Genomic DNA, 17,921 nt, shown 5'->3' with positions numbered 1-17,921 from the left:
AGAATTACTTTACGTTCAGGAACCTGATACATCTTTTCAGTATAGCCTAGTTATCACCAAGATCCTTGCATATTTTGAGATGGACTGTGCTTACCTCCATCAGATTCTGATTCCTCTCAGCATTGACCATGTTGCACCTACTTTTCTACCATTTACTTTTCCACTTCCTCAGATTATTCATGTAACTTCATGGCTGCTTCTGCTCCGCATTGCCTTCAGTCCTTTTCTTGACCTCTTCTTTTCTTGGTTTCCCTTCCCGTCTTTGGCTTCTTCTCTTGGCCATAACTGTTGTCTTCTCTTCCTGCAGCACCCCATCAGCCCTTGACTGTGGCTCTGGACTTCTCTTTGTAGGCAGTTCTAGTATTGCCTGCTGCTTCTCTGTGCTGAGCCCTCATTTATTGTGTCTCTGCACTTCTGGTAACACAGTATTCTCAAACACTCTGGTGCAAGTCCTTTTTTTACCACATGTGATTAAGAGTCAAACTTTACTCTTTAAGTGATTGCCAAGAAGTATGAAGAGCAGCGATTAGTCAGCAGCTCTATAAAGCCAGGTGCATAGTATTTTAACTGTTCAGTCAATTAGAACAATGGGAACAATCATAAAGCCTTTAGTGCAAGAATGGTCTTTTTGTCTATAAACACCTGCCACAGTGGAATTTCTCATTTCATGACTGTAGTGCTTTGGCTCTTTCTCATTAAAAGATAATAATTTTTGAAAATAACACAAGCACTCAAGTTGAAGACTGAGAGAGTCCATGGAGAAATTGCATTTAAATGAAGAACCCTAGATAGATAACACACTCTCATCTTCTTTTTCTTGTTTTACATTCTCTTTTGGACTTTATTGGGATGAAATAAAAGAAGAAGGTAAATTTTAGAAAGTTATTGCTGTATTTCTGAAATAGATGCTTATGTGTTGCTGTAGAATCTGTTCAGAGACCTGGATTATGTCAATCCATGACACTGGAAAGTGAATCAAGGCTTGGTAGAGTCTCTAATTTTTCTATAAATGTTGGCTACATAGCATAACGTTAGCTGCCCTACATATCCCTCTATTTTAATAAGTAGAATTAGTAATGTCAAAAATGCTTCAACAATGAGCCGCAGTATGGATCATACTGATGGCTTAAACACTTTGAACAGTGGTGAGGTTACACTGACAGCCCTCCATTTTTGGTTTCTTCCCTGTACTTTTCTAGAATAGGAATTAAAGATGTCTTTAAAGAGCATAACAGGCATGTCTAAAAGAAGTTTTAGCATTTCCAAAGACCCCCTAATTTTCCTGAGAAAATAGAAAGAAGTAAAGAAGAAAAAGCCACTTCAAACTAGTAAAGTACATTTTAAAAGTTTAATTTCATCTCAGTAGAAATATCACAGGCAGCTATAATCAAAAAGAGCTTGACTAACACAGCAGTAATCAACTTGAAAGAAAACACATTTCAAGAAAGAAAACATCCAAAGAGAGAAATAAACTTAAGATCAAATACATCGTTAATCTTCCCAGTTTGTGGAAGAGTCACATAGGAAATATTTTCTTCCAGAATTACCAGGAAAATCTGGTGGAACATGCAGTCTTATTAAGCTTACCTTAGACGTTAGACACTGATAGCACCATACTGTTCTAACTATGCCTTCCCAAACTTCAGGCATGCGCTTAGTAAATCTCGTTGAGAACCATGCACATGATTTTTCTAGGGTATGAATGAAGACTATTGCAAGGGAATATTGCAGACAGTGAAGAAGTAACACATAAATATATATATATAAGTATGTTGAAATTCCTTGGATCAACCTCTGAATTTTGCCTAATTTCCTTCTGCTGCAAGTTTTCTGTTCAGTGTCTCATAGTTCTCTTTTACTGATACGTTTGCATGTGCAATACTGGCAAGCAGCTATAGAAACAAACACAGAATCATATGAAAGCTCAGGAAGCAGCTAATGGCTGGAGCAGCTATAGAGTCCTTTACAAGTATGAGGGAGCCAAGAGAAAGCAGAAAGGAAGCATCTCTCATCTGACCAACAAAATACAAACAACCTTGAAGAAAAACTCTTCTTTCCAAGTTGGAAACAGACACAATAGCAACTGCTGCAGATTAGGAACAATTTATGTTGATTTAACTTATTGTACTGTTTGATAAGATAATTTGAAAGACAATAATAGCTGAAACCTGTGCAGCAAAGGATGACATGACAGTGTTTTGTTTTTTTTCTAGAAGGGAGAGAAAGACAAGTGTTTATCGCTTACAGAAGGAGATCTGGATAGGGGGAAATTTATACTGCACTGTAAAGCATAATATGTGCTCCTTACAAGGGTATACTCATTCCCAGTTATTTTGCAGGCTGTTCTCTTGGAGCTATTTCCTGCATCTTCCTACAGGATCAGAACAAAGCTAGAACTGGAGCTCTATGGTGGTGCTGTGCTGTGCTGTAGCTGTCCTCTATCCATTTACCTTCATTTCAAAGTGTAGAGATAGTTTATTTTTGCACATTTGTTTTCTTTGAAGGCAACGTAGTGAATAATAAGTGCATTATATTTGGGAACATTGATATAAGATACAGGAGAGCAGAGTCCTTCCCATCTCCATACTCTACAAAGTATTTACAGTGATCGGTTTATGTAACTTAAAACACCTTAAAGTCATCTAAAATCTCATTCAGAAGTTGTGCTCTGTACAGCTTAAGCCACATTAAATTGGTCACAAATTTCTTTACCTCTTGCAAGACAGTCTCCATATGCTAATTACATGAAGGGGCTTCACATTTTTCATCAATTTTTTCATAGTTGTCCTTGTTCACCCATAGACAAAGTGTTAATTTTGTAACTGTGGACAGTTGTGTGAATATATCACTGTAAAATAATTCCTAAATTTAAAAGACTAGCAAATCAAATAAAAACATACACAAACACAAAGACCACTGAATATTTTTCACACTGACTGCAAGCTAACTGCAACTATGAAGTATGCCTACTTGACAGACCCAAGCATCTGCTGATGCTTCTAGCAGGCCCTCCAGGTTTTGCCCTAGCGTAAACTGGATTGTAACTAGTGTAAGGAGGTAGAAGTATATAGAGAGATCTGTTCTAAACTTGTTTGACCTTGACCTGCAAACCCGTCATGACTAATAGAAAAAAATCCCCTTTACCATTGAGCGTGTATTTCAATTGAACTCTTAAACAGAATACACATTTTTAGAAACCTTGTCTCATGTCATCTTACATTAATGTAGATTTTTGCATCTATGGAAGGCCACTCAGCAAAAGCAGATAACTTTCTGCACAAGGTTTAGCTGGAGAGCAGCTTCACATTAAAGTGATATGTTACCATTTCGTTGAAGTTTTGTGGTTGCATTTAAATTTCCCAGACACTGTAACTCCTTATCTTTTCTGAAAGGTGAGATGGAGGAAAAAGTGTTTCACTCTGTAGCGTAAGTATGATTTGGTCAGATGGGGGATGTCTACCCCATCTATGGCTTTTCAGTTCAGATTAGGAGGGCACTTTTGATGCAAGTCTCCAAACTCTCCCTACATGCTGTGCTTTGTTTGCAGTGCAGAGCTGTCTTAGAACATGTGAAATGCTTTCCCTCAGGAGGAAACAAAGCTGTGAGATTTTCTCCAGAAGTGTTCATAATATATTCCAGTTGTAAGGAATCATTTGGTCAGTGGAATCAGACCAGGGCCACTCTGAAGTGAAAACCTGCAAAATGGGAAAATAGCAGATGTGGGATCTCCAGTTACAAGTGTTTTGCTGCACAGAGCCACTTTTGCTGGATTACACAACTGGCTAAGGTAGGGACAGCCCTTGCAATTCAGGTGAACAGTATGATCATCTGGGCAGATATTCCCCTAACTTTCTGAGTAAGAGAAAATTATTAATTTAAATCAATGCTGGGACAAAGGGAATATAGACATATATATATGCATATGTAGACATTAAAGATGTCTATAGGCACAAGGAAGATGTACAGTATGGATTGTTTGAGGTACATTTTTAAAAAACAAATATGTGCTATAGGGAGCTGCTTGTCCTGGTTTGACACAGATGAATCGTTCCAAGCACTGGAGGCATCTGCAGACACCTAATACTAGCAAGTCAGTTCAGCAAAATTAAGACCTAGTTATTAAGTTTAATCACCAGTGTTTATAGAGCAGATTACTGCTTTTGGGTACCACTGATGTAGATATCTGATATACCCCCAGTGACGTACCAAGTGAGAACTTGATTTTTCAAGGCTCATTATGTAATTAGTTCATATTTTTTCTGGGTGTTTTTTACTGTAATGTCTCCATATCAGCTGCAAAATCTGTAATGTAATTTTCACAGATAATTTATCAGTGCAGAAATTCTGCTGTGCTAATTAAGTATGAGAAATGTACTCATTGCATTTGTGAATATGCATATCATTTCATATGAGGTTTCTTGCAAATGTATTAAGGGAATTTTTATAGGCAAGTATGTAATCATGTTTTGGAAAACTTACAGTTGTTTTTCCCATATTCCTGTGTTTCTTTTTCTGTAAATGTGTAGATGTCTTATCCATGCATGGAATAAATTATTTATTCATATGAGAGTAAATTCTGCTGCTCCCTCAAACCTCCAGATAGGAGTATATTGAAAAGGTAGTTCACCAAAAGCAAGACAAATTACTCGTGGACTTGATGCTCTGGCTCTCCTTCAGTCTGTTGACCCGCTCAGTCCTTCCTCCCATCCATTCTGCAGGTGACAGCAAGGAGTCGTAACAAGATATCTTGTTACCACCATGCAGGTGGTCTCCTGCATGGCCCACTGTACAGGCAACTCAGCAAATGGAAGTTTTGGGCATCTTCTCTACCCTTGCACTTTTGGCATAGACCAGGTCAGGAGAGGAAAAAAAAGTTTCTCCTTGCAACTTATGATTAAGGAGATTTTATTCATCCTTGTGGGCAACTCTGTTGTTGTTAAACAATCCAGACCGGTTACTTGAAAATGTCCAGAGTTACTGCTCCCGTCCTGTGCTGCAATGCAGGTGCAGAATGGACACCACATGGCCAGTGCCTATTTCTTCTTGTGCTTTCTTTGGAGAGGGGAAAGGGTGTGGCAGGGCAGAAGGGTAGCCTGTTACAAAGTGGACTCTGGCAAATCCCCTTGGGCTCGACCTCCAAGATGAATGTAATCATGTAGCTTATTTACTCCGAGTAAATAGAGTCAGTGTTTAACATTTACTGTATTTGATTAATGAAGGTCTTGCTGTTCCTTTGCTGAAGGAAAGGACAGATGTGTTTGTGGTCCACTGCTTCCACTTAAACAAACACAAAATTTAGTTTCAAATCTTACTCAAGGGCATGCTGCATCAAGGGAACAATATATAGTCTTCAGTTCTGAAATCAGCTGTCAGAAGCAGAAAGTACTGTGTTTGTTTTTTTAATCCTAGGTGAGAGAGTAGCTGTGCTTGAGCATCTGGCTCTCCATACCATTGAACACTGCCCAGTGTTCAGAGCCAGTGGAAGAAACAATAGCCCTGGAAACCCAAGGTTGGTTCAGCCTTGGTATTCTTCATGTCCATCAGCATATTATCACATATCTCCTGCTTCAGGTTCCCTTTCGGATGCCCAGTGCCCACAGCAGATACTGTCTAATCTGAATGATAGCTATCATGTCATGTTTAGTTTGATGTACACTACTAACTCTCAGAAACCACATGTAGTTTACTGCCATTTATAGCAAATCAAGTCCTGTATATCAAATATGCAAATGTTTTAGTCCATTCCTCCCTTAATCTACTTCATTTACAGATTTTTTTATTATTATTATTTTCCACAGCAAAGTGTCCATATTAAGGATAGAGTAACTATTTAAGTCTTGAAAACTGAGACTGCTTTATACTGTATTCACTGGCTTCAGCGAGATGTCAATACCCTGCACACCTGCCCTTTATTCTCCAGCTACCCACTGCTGCTGTCAGTACATTGTTTGCTTCTGAATTAGAGGCAGGCTCAGTCATTGTCTGTACATCTATCCATTTGCCATAAGCACAGCTGTGGTCTTTTGACATGCAGGTTTATTTGCCCACTCAGGGCAAAATCAGAGGAAGAATAGCAAGATTGCTTGCTTTCAGACTGACTTAAAAAAAAGAAAATTGATGTGAAATAGTTAGACATGATTTTGTTTGTGAAAGAACAACAGGATGATGAAGTATTTTAGTAAACATTAAGCATATCTCAGAAGCAAAATCTCTTTGTTATCAGACTTTTGTCATGTGTAGAAGCTGAGTATTGTAGTACAGAAGCTTAGTATTGCAATAAAATCAGTAAAAATACATGGTGATTTGCATTGCTTGCAGGCAGATGTCCCCATTGGCCACACTTGAAAATCTTACACCAGTGGTCTCTCATATTTGTAGCTCATCTAGTAAATACAGACACTGTTACTAAAGAAGCATCTTCAACATTTTTGTTTAATTTGCTAACTCTAATACAAGCTCCTTAAACTGAAGAGGTTATGACTTTATTTACAAGAACATAAGCAGTGTGCATGATAGTGACACCACTGCTGACTTTTCAGTTGATGGTGCACGTAGCAGAACATTTGGACGTAAATGTTTTTCAGGACAGAAACTCTCAGTAAGATGTGCTGTTCTACAGAATGTGTGTATTACTGCTGCTGAAAAAATTAAACCAGAAATGACAATTGCTTGGCATTTTTCAGTTATTACTATTAAGGAAAACTTGAAAAATAGCAGAAGGATGACTTTGTGCAGGCTTGTGCTGGATGGAGTGACTTACTCTCTCTGCAGAGATAGCCTACTAGTTTGTCTAGATAGTCAAGGCCCTGAAATGGCATCTATTTCTCATATGTATCTGGCAAAGTGACAGCTTATCCAGGTCCAGTATTTAGAGGTCAAGAGATTGACCTGGAAATTCCAGAGCAATGAAGTTACGTGAAGAGTTCCTATCAGTAGCAGCTTTTCTCATGGATTTTAACTGATAAAGGCTCCTCCTACTGTTTGGTTTTATCTCAGCAGTGTTATGCATGTGGTCACGTGAGGCTTATGGGGCACACAGCTTCCTCCACTGAGGTGAAACTATCACAGGGCTTTACGTTGTTGAAAGGAAGAACAAGCTTGCAAAGTTTTGTCCTGTGGTACAAAGGCTTTTTTTCCACCTGAAAAGAAAAATATATAAAAGATTTTCCTAGGAAAAAAGTATGACCTACATTCTAGATGTGGCCAAGGGTTTTCACATCAGTATAAGGCAAGTGTGCTTAAACAGTCTTAAATTTATTTCACTACAGTTGGGAACATGGGATAGACACATAACCGTACTGTCTCTACAAATTGTTCTGGGTATAAGTAACTGCTAGTTCAGGTTTGCACTAAACTCTTCAAATCATTTCAGCAGCTGTTAAAGCATGGTAATGAATTTATTTAGGAAAATGACCGTATTTTCACTTTATGTATACTTACAAGAATCCTTGTCACAGGGGAATCAGTTAGAGGACTTTCTGATTACATTTTTATTCTAAAAAAGCTGACTGTAAGTAATATATCCTTGGTGTATTACTGCATTACATATCAAAAGTCATTCACCAGCAGGAGAATCAGCAAAAAATGTAAAACATTATATGCAGCTTTATTTTCATCAAGAATTTGAAAGCGGTAAGCATATTTACTGCTTCATCTTCCCATACACCATCAGAATAGCTTTTGAGGAGACCAGGTTTCCAGACAAATTCAAACTACCAAATTTTCAGAGGAAGGCATGCTGAAGTTATTGTTTCTAGTGTTAATTATTAAAATTAATTTAATAAATTCTTCGCTAAAAATATCAGCAAAGGAAATGGATATACAGATACACAGATACTTTGGAGTCTTCCAGTGAATAGAATCTGAATGAAATTGAGGATGTCTGAAAGAATGGGAAAAATTAAAGAATCAACAGAAGTATTGATGGCAAGATGGAGGAAAAAAGTTCTTGCCCAGTCTCTGAATACTGGAATTGTATGTGTGAGCTCTCTGTACTCGGTGCAATTATTTTGTATCCTGCTTATTCAAGACATGCAATTTATGTTATGCAGAACTTTGGAAGAATGCAAAGAAACTTAAAAACACTTCTTAGACTTTATTCAGCAATACTTTTCAAGATATCCATTTTTCCCCCTCTAAAACATATGAAAAATAGGAGAAATTACATCCTATCAATAAGAAAAGATAGAGCATTGAAACTGGTTGTTCAGAATCATTTCCTAGATTATTCAGAACAATATATGTTTTCTACATCCTTTTAGTATGATAACAGGAAAGTTTTTGAAGCAGAAACATAACCCAAAACCAAAATCACCAGTCTGCATGTGTAAATTTGTGTGTGTTTCTTTATATGTTTTAAAAGGTTGTATTTCCCAGGTATTGCATTGCTAAGGAACTTGTAATTTCTATACACTTTCAAATCAAAATCCTCATCGGAAATAAGGAAAAGCTTAAAGCACCATTTTCTTGAATGGGTAATAAACCAGTCTAATATATGGCATTCCTACTTTAGACTACTTCTCTATTGATAGTTTCATGGGATTTATTCAACTGTGAAGGCTTCTTTATTTTGTTCTGCTTTTTCTAATTTTTAATGGTGAATCCCAAAAGAGACTGAGGTGTAGAGACACAGATAACATATGAAGTAATATACTGACAAATCTGATAAACTGCTTTGTGCTACATTTGGTCAGACCTGGACAGATACGATTAGCAAACGTTCATTTTTAGGGATTCCTGCCAATTGTCAATATGCAGGACATCTGAGAACTACCTGTTCTTGAACACAAATGCTGCCATAGTCTTTGTTTTCGGTTTCTGGCAGAAGAATATCAAGTCTGTTCTGAACCTGCGGGCAATAATCTTATTTTACCAGAATGCCACATTCCAAAGGTTCATAACAGGATTCCCAACTGCTTTTAGTGCTTAGAGCACTGCTGTACATTCAAAGCTGGCGTCCACCCAGCAGCTCTTTTCACAGTGTGTAGAATACCAGAACAGCCTGCACTGAAAGATGGGTTTGTCTGAAACTCTAATCACCTCCTGCATTGCCACAGCAGTACATGCTGCAGACATCATGTGTCTCTTGCTGGAACTGTAGTATAACTCCAGTGTACCTGTGAAGGTGTTCTTGTATTTATGCATTAAAACCCAGAAGCAGTGTTGAATCAAAGCCACTTATGTTTTTCCGATTCTATATATCCTGTCTTAAGAAAAGAGGACTAGAGTCAAAATAATTTCCCTTTTATGGTAGACAGGATTTCTTTTGTTTCTTCTTTAAGCATCACTCTTGTCCCTAATGTACCTAATACACTATACTTGTGCTTGCATCCAGGAGGATGCCCAACTGTTGTAGAATTCTTTAAAGGTTTCTTGAGAATCTTTATGATACATCCATACTCCATACATGTTTGCACTCTAAGTCTCTTACACAGCATCTATCTAAACCTCACCAGAAAGAGGAAGAGCATAACTTTGCCAGCTGCATAGAACACACTGAATTTGGAAGTGTGATATAGCACAGATATTTCTTCAGATAACCTGAATGCAGGGAAATCCAGTACAGGATGACCTTCATATTTAAATTTTCAATAAGTGTATTTCTGGTGTTCCAGAAGCTGGCATGCAAATCAGGCCATATGATGCAAAAATCCTAAAGCTACTGAAGTAAATTTTTATTATGGTTTGTGTTTCTCTTGAGACAAGCTTGTCTTTGAACCTAAAGGCATTCCGTGTCAAAGCAGAGGTTAATTGTCAGCCTGCCACTTCAACATGTACCACAGAAACCACTGCACAAACCAATGCGATGGTCACTGAGTGGCTCCAGAGCCAGAGTACATTTACAAGGCATGTCTTGGAAGTGTTTTGATAGCTCTGTGGTCTGGAGATGCTAGTCAGTTCATCTGTTTCTTAGTCCTAGTCATCTTTCTTTAACCGAATTATGAGAATATTCTGAGCGTTGACCTACTTTTTAGTCTCACAGAGGACAAAATATCCTAACAGGTGTGACTAGCATGACCTTAGTGCTTGGGTATGAAATGGGCAATTAGAGTAAGTAAACTATAAAATATTCATAGCACATGATATTGTTGTGATTTTCTGGCAGATTGATTGCTTCAGTCAGGCTGAGGGGACTGACTGCCAAGAACTTACACTGGCTAGTTAAAGCACTCATGATAATAGGTCCTCCTGGTAAAAATTACAGAACCTGGAGGTCAAAGCACATTAAAAAAAAGAGTGAAATAAAAATGTCTCTTTTGTACTTCTATTCTGTCCTAGGTGGGAGCAAGCAGATCAGCATGCTAAAATACCTGGCAAAGGGTTGCTTGCTTTTCCCTGTGCAACATTCCATTAGGAGTAGGGAAAAAGCTCTTCTTTTAAAATTAATTCCTGATAAGGAGCTACTAGCAGAAAGGTTATAAGGTTATACTAAAAGCTACTTGACAGAACTTGTCCTTACTAAAGAATTAGTTTAAATTGCATGCACTCAAGCTAATGCCCCTCAAGTTAATATTGCTTGAATGAGGAAAGCCAACCTGTAAATTAACATTATAGCAATACAGTGTAGCTGTGCTCATAGCTGATGAGTTAGTAGCTGAGCTGATTAGCTCAGGAAATCAATCCCCTGAGCTGATTTCCGCTGATGGGCCAGACAACTCCATGGTTGAAAGCATAACTATTCTTGAATGAGAGTTACTGGCTTTTTTGGTGGGTATTTTTTTCATGAATGGGACCCAAGTTATCAACAGCAACAACATTAACTGAAGCTAACTCTGCAGTGAAAAAAGAGTCATGTATGTCTTAGTGATCTGATGCTTTCAGATAAGTCAGTGAGCAATAGGTCAGAACTGCTGTTTACATAGATTGGAGAATCCAGCCAAAGGCGACAGGTATGGAGTTGAAAAAACAAATGAAGATCTCTGATTTTGAAAAGCATTGAACATCCTGCCTCCCTGTAAGATACTGGCTCTTGACTTCATTGGAAATCAGACCACTTATTTTGTTCTCTGGAGCAAAGCTTTTTTGAAGAGTTTGACTTGAAGACTTGATGACATTGTGTTTTCTGGATGAGAAATATTAAGAAGTCTCAGGCTCCCCTACGGCTCTCCTCTAGGGTCCTGTAAAGTCCCCAGCTCCCTTCACAGGCTGGGAGAGGAGTTGTCTCTGCATGTGGCCAAAGGCAGATCTTGGGAAGGATGTTCCCACTGAAATTTGCATGTTTCTCTTTTGGCTTTTACACTTGGAAATTTAGCAAATGGGACTTCATCCTCTCACTGAAGTTCACAGGAGTTTTGCTCAAGTAAAAGTGAGAAGGCACAGCCTCAGCTTTGAAGATAGGCTTATGCTTAGATGCAAGGGAAAGATATGCTTAAATAACAGAATGGCTGTCACAGAAGTGACAACAGACAGACAGGTGTATGACACAAAGGAGTAACTAGCAAGTGAGATATTAGCTACTGCTGTAAAAATACAAAACAAGGGCACTGCTGAGGCATTGAAGGACAATGTTACTTTGCATTTCTTTCTCTCAGTGGCTACTGAGTGGTAGTAGTTGAAGATTTAAATTCTCTTTACAAATTCTTTATGAAATTATATAAATTGAAAAATATTTGCCTGTGAAGAAGAAATAATGTATTTGGATGCAGTCATGTCTCTAGAGTAAATACCCAGTTAGGCAGTTGTTTGAAATGTGTATAATTTTCCTCCATAGCTACTCAAATCTGACAGTTAAAAACAAGTTTACAAGCAGATTAAGGGCACTGCTATAGAAATTAGATTTAAAAATGAATGTAAAAAGGACAGACGGGAACCACTCTTGTTAAATTTCCATATTCAGCTTAATTCAAGTCAGGCCAACTTTCCACATCAGATCAAAGAGAGGATACTAAGCTTCTTTTTGCAATGACAAGATACCCAGGCTACTTCATGTGCAAGGTCAGAAGGTAATTTCCTTCTTTCTGAAATACTGAGGAGTTGTGTCTGTGCTCGGGACAACATGGGGACCACAGCAGCTTTAATCCAGCTAGTGATTTAGCCTTTCATTTCCTTGTTCTCTCTTTTCTTTTGTATTGCCTTCAGAAATTAAGTAACCACATTGTATCTTATATCCTTTTAAAAAACTGGCACAGTTCTGTGTAAGGGTAGAAAATCTAGAAGAAGGAAAATACAGACAAAGGTAATCTCTGAGGTCTGGCAGCTTTTCCCATTGTCACTACTTCAGTTGAGCACAAAGACTTTTTTCAGGAGGGGGAGATTTTTTATCTTTTTATATCAAATAATTTTACTTAAAAAGCTCTAACATTATATTGTTGTAAAACTCCCTAATGCTAATGTGTTCCACATCCCGTTAAAGTACAACACTGTTCATTTAGGCAACTTCATACTGATATACTCTGTCCCACTGATGGAACTACTTTAATAGGGACTATCATCTGTTATGTGTATAAATACCTGACATGCTGAGTAGAATTTGAGTCTATGAAGTGTTGCTTGACCTCTGGGTTGTGTCATATTTATATATCACTTCCAGTGTGTGAAGTTACCTTTCTACTCTGCATTACCTTTGGTGTTCTTACTCAAAAGAATGCAAATTGGAAAAATTACAATTTCCCTCCAGTTCTGTCTTACTGTTTATAGCTATGGAAATTGAGACCATGAAACTCTAGGACAAATAATTTTCCTGCATCATTCTGTGGTCTGGAAGAAGGAAGAGCTGCAATGCTCTGCTGTAAGCTCTGATTTTTAAGCATATTAACCAGATAGGTTTTCTCTTCTCTTTATGAGACAAATAGTTCTGTATCACATTTCACCTGTTCTGTTAGAGTTCCCATTGGTTGGTGAGAGAATCTCGTTATCATTTCAGAGTGTTTTATCTTACTGATCTTTTGCAGGTCACTGTTGTAACTTGGAAGCATGGCAAAGTGGAAAAAGATTCAGTAACTTTATATCTGTTCTTTCAGGGCTACAACTTGTGTTTCTTTTTGGGGCAGAAGCTCTCAATGCTCTTTTTAGCATTTTATGGAAATTTAACAAGCCAGTAGAAGAAAAATCAAATAACATGTAAACTTTTTTCTCTTACAAAACTAATTACAAGAGAGTAGTACAATCAACAAATAAAATCTGTAGTTAGAGTTGCATTGATTGTGCTTAGTTGATTGAATTGATCTGATAATGAATTAGTATCTGTGTGAAATTAAATCAACAGCCTCCAGTTGCAGACGGAAGGAAGATTCAAATTATGAAGCTGTTCAGCACAGCCAGAGAAGTGCAAAGAATTTAACTCCCAGCTTTTCAAGGCACAGCTGTAACAATCAGATTTGCTTCATGAGTTACTTTTTTTTTCTTTTTTTCACCTGCTTGTTCTGCTGTAGAGAAGGTGGGATTCACAATACCAAAATAAATGCTCACAGTGTAAATGTTGATGTAGCCAGCTTCTCAGTTAGCATCTTTTTAGTTCATAGAGAGTAATAAGTACTTGTAGGATATACATAATTCCATTCCAAATTATGTGTTTAAAAATGGTCACATAAATCATACCTTCCAACTTTTTATTTCTCTTCATTGACTCTAAAGAAAGTGCAAGGTATTATCTTGACTGTAGACATCTGCATTGCAGATATAAAATATTAGGTGGAAATTATCTTATTAAAATGGCTCAATTGCTTTTTTCCAGAAGATTAGTTTCATACAAACACACTCTGGCTGTATCCAATGAAGCATGCTTATTGAAGGTAACATTTGCTAAAATGTAGATACCGAAGTGTTACTACTTCCTTATGCCCACAGATGTGTATTCACATTTTGTGAAGTGTTACAGAAAGATCAAAATAAGGAGGTAGAAAATCCTAATGGTATAAAATACAGAAGAAAAGGAAATAGTATTTAAAGAAGAAAGAAGAAGCTCCTCTGTTTGCATGGAATTGAGCTCTTCAGAAGTAGTAACACAGATGAGGGTGCTCCAAGAATGCCTCTGGTTTGCAAAGCAAGCTTGTAGTTTTCTTATTGCATAGACCATAAAACTACTAAGCTACAGCTCATTTCTGGTCAGAGAGGTCTTGAAGAAATGCACCATCTCTGGAGCACAGTTGGACATTTGTGGTTGCAATCCCGTATTTCCTTCTCAAAGAGCAGCTAAGGAATTCATATGATCTGGTAAAGTGGACCAATTTGGAAAACGAGCTAAGAATATAAGTTAGTTAAAGAATGTCTTTGGTTTTCTTCTCTCTGTAAATTAGATATCATATGCTGGGTGTCGGTTTTTATAATAATATAAATGTATTCAAATAATTATCATAATCAAAGTAAGAAAAGATAGTCTTATCAGTGGGAATTTGCAAGGACTACTACATCTTGGATGGGGAAGGACAGTTGGAGCATCAATGAGTTCAGTTTCTTTGATTTTCTCTGGTTTTGGTATAGCCAGTTACTTTTCCGCCCTTTTGGTCATTTCCACAGCTACCTTTTTAAATTATCCTTGTTTTGTAAATGGGAGACTGATACATTCCTGATAACATACTGAGCAGTGGAGGCTCCCCTTCAAGAGTGCAGCCCCTGCAGTGCTGGCATGCTAGCACTCTGGGAGAAGTTCCCATGGGATCTCCTTAGTGAGTCAGTCCGGTGCCTGAGATCCTCCACAAACCACGTTGTCCTAGTGTCTTTGCTCGTGAAACTGCCTAAGACATTTCCCCTTGTGCTGAGCCCTCATCTGTGGGTCAGGCTTTTAATAGGGCCACCCAGCAAGAACATAAGGAGGCCTCTGGTTTATATCCCATTGCAGCAGGAGCCCTGGTATACAGCAGTGATTCTAGGAGAAAAAGAAATGATTCTATGATTTCTTTTATGTGACTTGATGTATTGACTGTCAGCTGTATTGGCAGAAGGCTGCTTTTCCAGTTCAGCCGTGCCTCCGCAAGGGAAGGCTTACAAGCTGTATCAGTATTTTTTCAAATCTTAAATTATTGAAATAAATGTATTTAAATTATCAGATACATTCAAAAGCTCGAGAGTAAATATTCATCACCCCAAAGATTAAGGAATCTAATCATGTTTTATAAGAGATATGCTCCTGAACTCTAGCTCTTTCTTATCTGGTACAATAACTTAGTAAATGATTCTGAATAGGAGGTTCTTATTCATTTTTTTTAATGCACTCTCTCTGATACAACCATCCTTTGTGAAGGATGCTTACATTTTCCTTGACTGTCATTCAGCTGGTCAGCAGATAACCTCCTTATCCTAGCATTCTCCAAAATTTTTCAAATGGAACTTATCTAAATTGGATGCTCCAAGTGCTGCTCTGAAATCTTTTCTTCATGCAGCTGAGAGCTAGTAGCAACACCTTGTTGCTGAAGCATTTTTTCCTTAAGGAAAAATAAATGATCTGGAGAACAAAAACATGATAAAATAATACAGTATCTGAAACCTTCAGGACTCAAGTACTATTTAATTCACGCAGACAAGTTTTATTAAAAGAATATTAATAATGTAACCTAAGGAAGTGAACGCTGGGAAACATAGGAAAGGATTAAATAGCAAATGAGTATGCATGACAGGTAATGTTATGCAGATTTTCCATCATTCCCGGCCATTGGAGATCTATCCATTAATAGTTTTGTGTTTAATGATAAATCATAAAATTTATGGTTTGTATGGGAATGCTTCAGTTTTAATTTATTTTACAATTTTGACCTTAAGCATGAGACAATCAGGACCAAAACTAACTTCCAACAAGGAAACTTGATATCCCTACTTTACTAGTGTTGTAATGCTACTCTGAGTTTGCAGAATATTCCTGTGTTGTGTTCTCTCTCCTCTTTTGAAGCAAAGATCCCCTTATGCCTCTGTTGAATCATGTCACTAGGAACTAAAGAAGCATCTACTGTGAGCTAAAGACCCACATATAGTACAATTTCTGAAAATGACATAAGATTTCCTTTTACATTAAAGAAAAATATCCAATCATGTTTCTTACTTTTAAAATAAACTTTTATGCCCAAAAATTAGGGAAAACAAACAATATATTGAAAGCTCATATATGTGCATAGATGTACTCTACTCAGTTTAATTAAAAAAAAAAAAACTGTAGCTGTCTAGCCTTTGTATGAATTACTGTATGTTCTTCCTTTACAATCTTTTTATTCCTGTGTAAGGCTGAATGGAAACCTTGCAAAGAAAATCTCCTAATGAAATGGTTTTTACTCTCTACCACTGTATTTTTGCTCTACCACTATATCATTCTATTTCCTTCACTTATAGTTCTACAGTGCAGTATCTCCAAGTGTTTGTTTTTCAGATTATTGAAGTTCTAGAAAAATTGAAATAGATCTTTTTAGTATACAAGAATTCCTTCAAAGAAAAAAAAGTCAACAAATTGATGCACTTTTTTCTGCCTTTCTAATAGCAAAAAAATGTATTTGAGGTTATTTCAAGTTGTTTAGGAAGACTGCAAATTGTATTCACAGAACAATAGCTTTAACAGAGGATGGCTATAATGTACTCCTCTGTGTTTATAAGCCAGCCTGCAGAGCAGGCTGTCACTTGGGAAATTTCTACCTGTTGTTCTATTAACAAGCAAGGAAATAACAGATCATTGCAACAAGAGGAAATATTCAGAAAAGGTTATGGGTAAGACTTCCAATTAACTTGGCTAACACAGTTATTATTGAAATTTGGAACCTTTGACTGTTTTCCCCATTATTAGATTTACACGCAATATATAAATATTCAGGCTTCTTCACAGTGTGTTTTCAGATACATTTTTTGCTTTGCAGTAGCTAATTTACTCCTTATAATGAGGTTTCCTGTGAGCATACTACTCATGAAGCATTGGTTTAAACTAGTTTGTAATATGGTATGCTGGCATACATATATGGAGCTTGCCTGTCTTGGCACAAGAATTTTATATGGGCATTTTATTGACTATTATCTAGTAATCACAGTTTTCAAATCATTAGTTTGAGTGTACTAGTTGTAATAACTCCACTACAAATTATTAAAAATCAACAAGTTGATGTTAAATTTGCGTATCTATGTGACTTGGTGGGGAAAGAGTGTAAGACCTATGTTCATGTAGCTTCTTATGCAACTTTTGTATGTAACTGTATGCAGTATGATCCAATCACATGTTTTCATCCCTATGCCCAAATTCAGTGATTTCACATTTTTCCTTCTACAGGAAGATGTCTCTGTGTACATTACTGATGCTCTTCCTTAACAGGCTTTTCTGGTTTCTATTGCTAGGTAGGGCTGAACAGAAACCTTAAAAAAAAAAAAACCAAACTCGTAATGAAATGTTTATTTCTCTTTATCTGTCTATCCATCTATATTCTTATCTTATGGCTCTGCTATATAGTATCTCTGAGCTAAATGTATTCCCTTGCCTTGACTATGGTGTTCCTTGAACTCCTCCAGAGGACTCTTCTGTGACACTTAAACAGAAGAAAAAAACCTCCTCTAGACAGAGTTTCAGACTGTATCCAGACTGTCTGGTTTGTTACTGCAGAGCTTCAGTTCTTGCCCATCAAAGCCTAATGTCTTGCTCACAGCACCCACCTTGTGCCAACTTGAGTGCCATCCACAGCAAGCCAGTTCAGATCACTGAAATGGCACAAAACTAACTTGGTAAAATCCGCTTAGACAGACGTTGCAACTTCACCCTTTTCACAGTTCCTTGCATGCATCCCTCTGTGAATAACATGTAAGAAAAGGACTTCTGACTTTTGGTAAGTTGCCTTTTTCACCTTTGCCAATGATGCTGGGAAGCTGTGTTGTGCATATAATGATTGATGAAAAAAATAGCAAAATATGGCAAAACAGGAAAATATAGGTGCTTGTCCCAAGCCTATCTGGAAGAAAAAATCTGTGGCAGTCTAAATATCTAATGTAAAAATATTCTGAATTCACCTTACACTTTCAAAAATATA

At 37.2% G+C, this 17,921-nt stretch overlaps 1 protein-coding gene across 20 annotated transcripts in view; it reads left to right on the top strand.

Moving 5' to 3' along the window:
- Positions 1–17,921, top strand: part of LOC135416490 (poly(rC)-binding protein 3-like) — a 503,073-nt gene that overhangs the window by 283,076 nt on the left and 202,076 nt on the right. Inside the window, exon 1 of one of the 20 annotated variants that reach the window (XM_064659712.1) lies at positions 5,410–5,509. The exons of the other annotated variants lie outside the window; for them this stretch is intronic. The gene's annotated coding sequence lies outside the window, so the exon portion shown is untranslated. Of the gene's footprint in view, positions 1–5,409; positions 5,510–17,921 lie in introns of those variants that run through there. 20 annotated transcript variants of the gene reach the window in all.

The sequence above is a fragment of the Pseudopipra pipra genome, chromosome 1 (assembly GCF_036250125.1).
Source record: "Pseudopipra pipra isolate bDixPip1 chromosome 1, bDixPip1.hap1, whole genome shotgun sequence".
Taxonomy (NCBI): Eukaryota; Metazoa; Chordata; class Aves; order Passeriformes; family Pipridae; genus Pseudopipra; species Pseudopipra pipra.
Note: the sequence above shows the minus strand (reverse complement) of the source record. Positions and strands in the feature narration are given on the sequence as shown.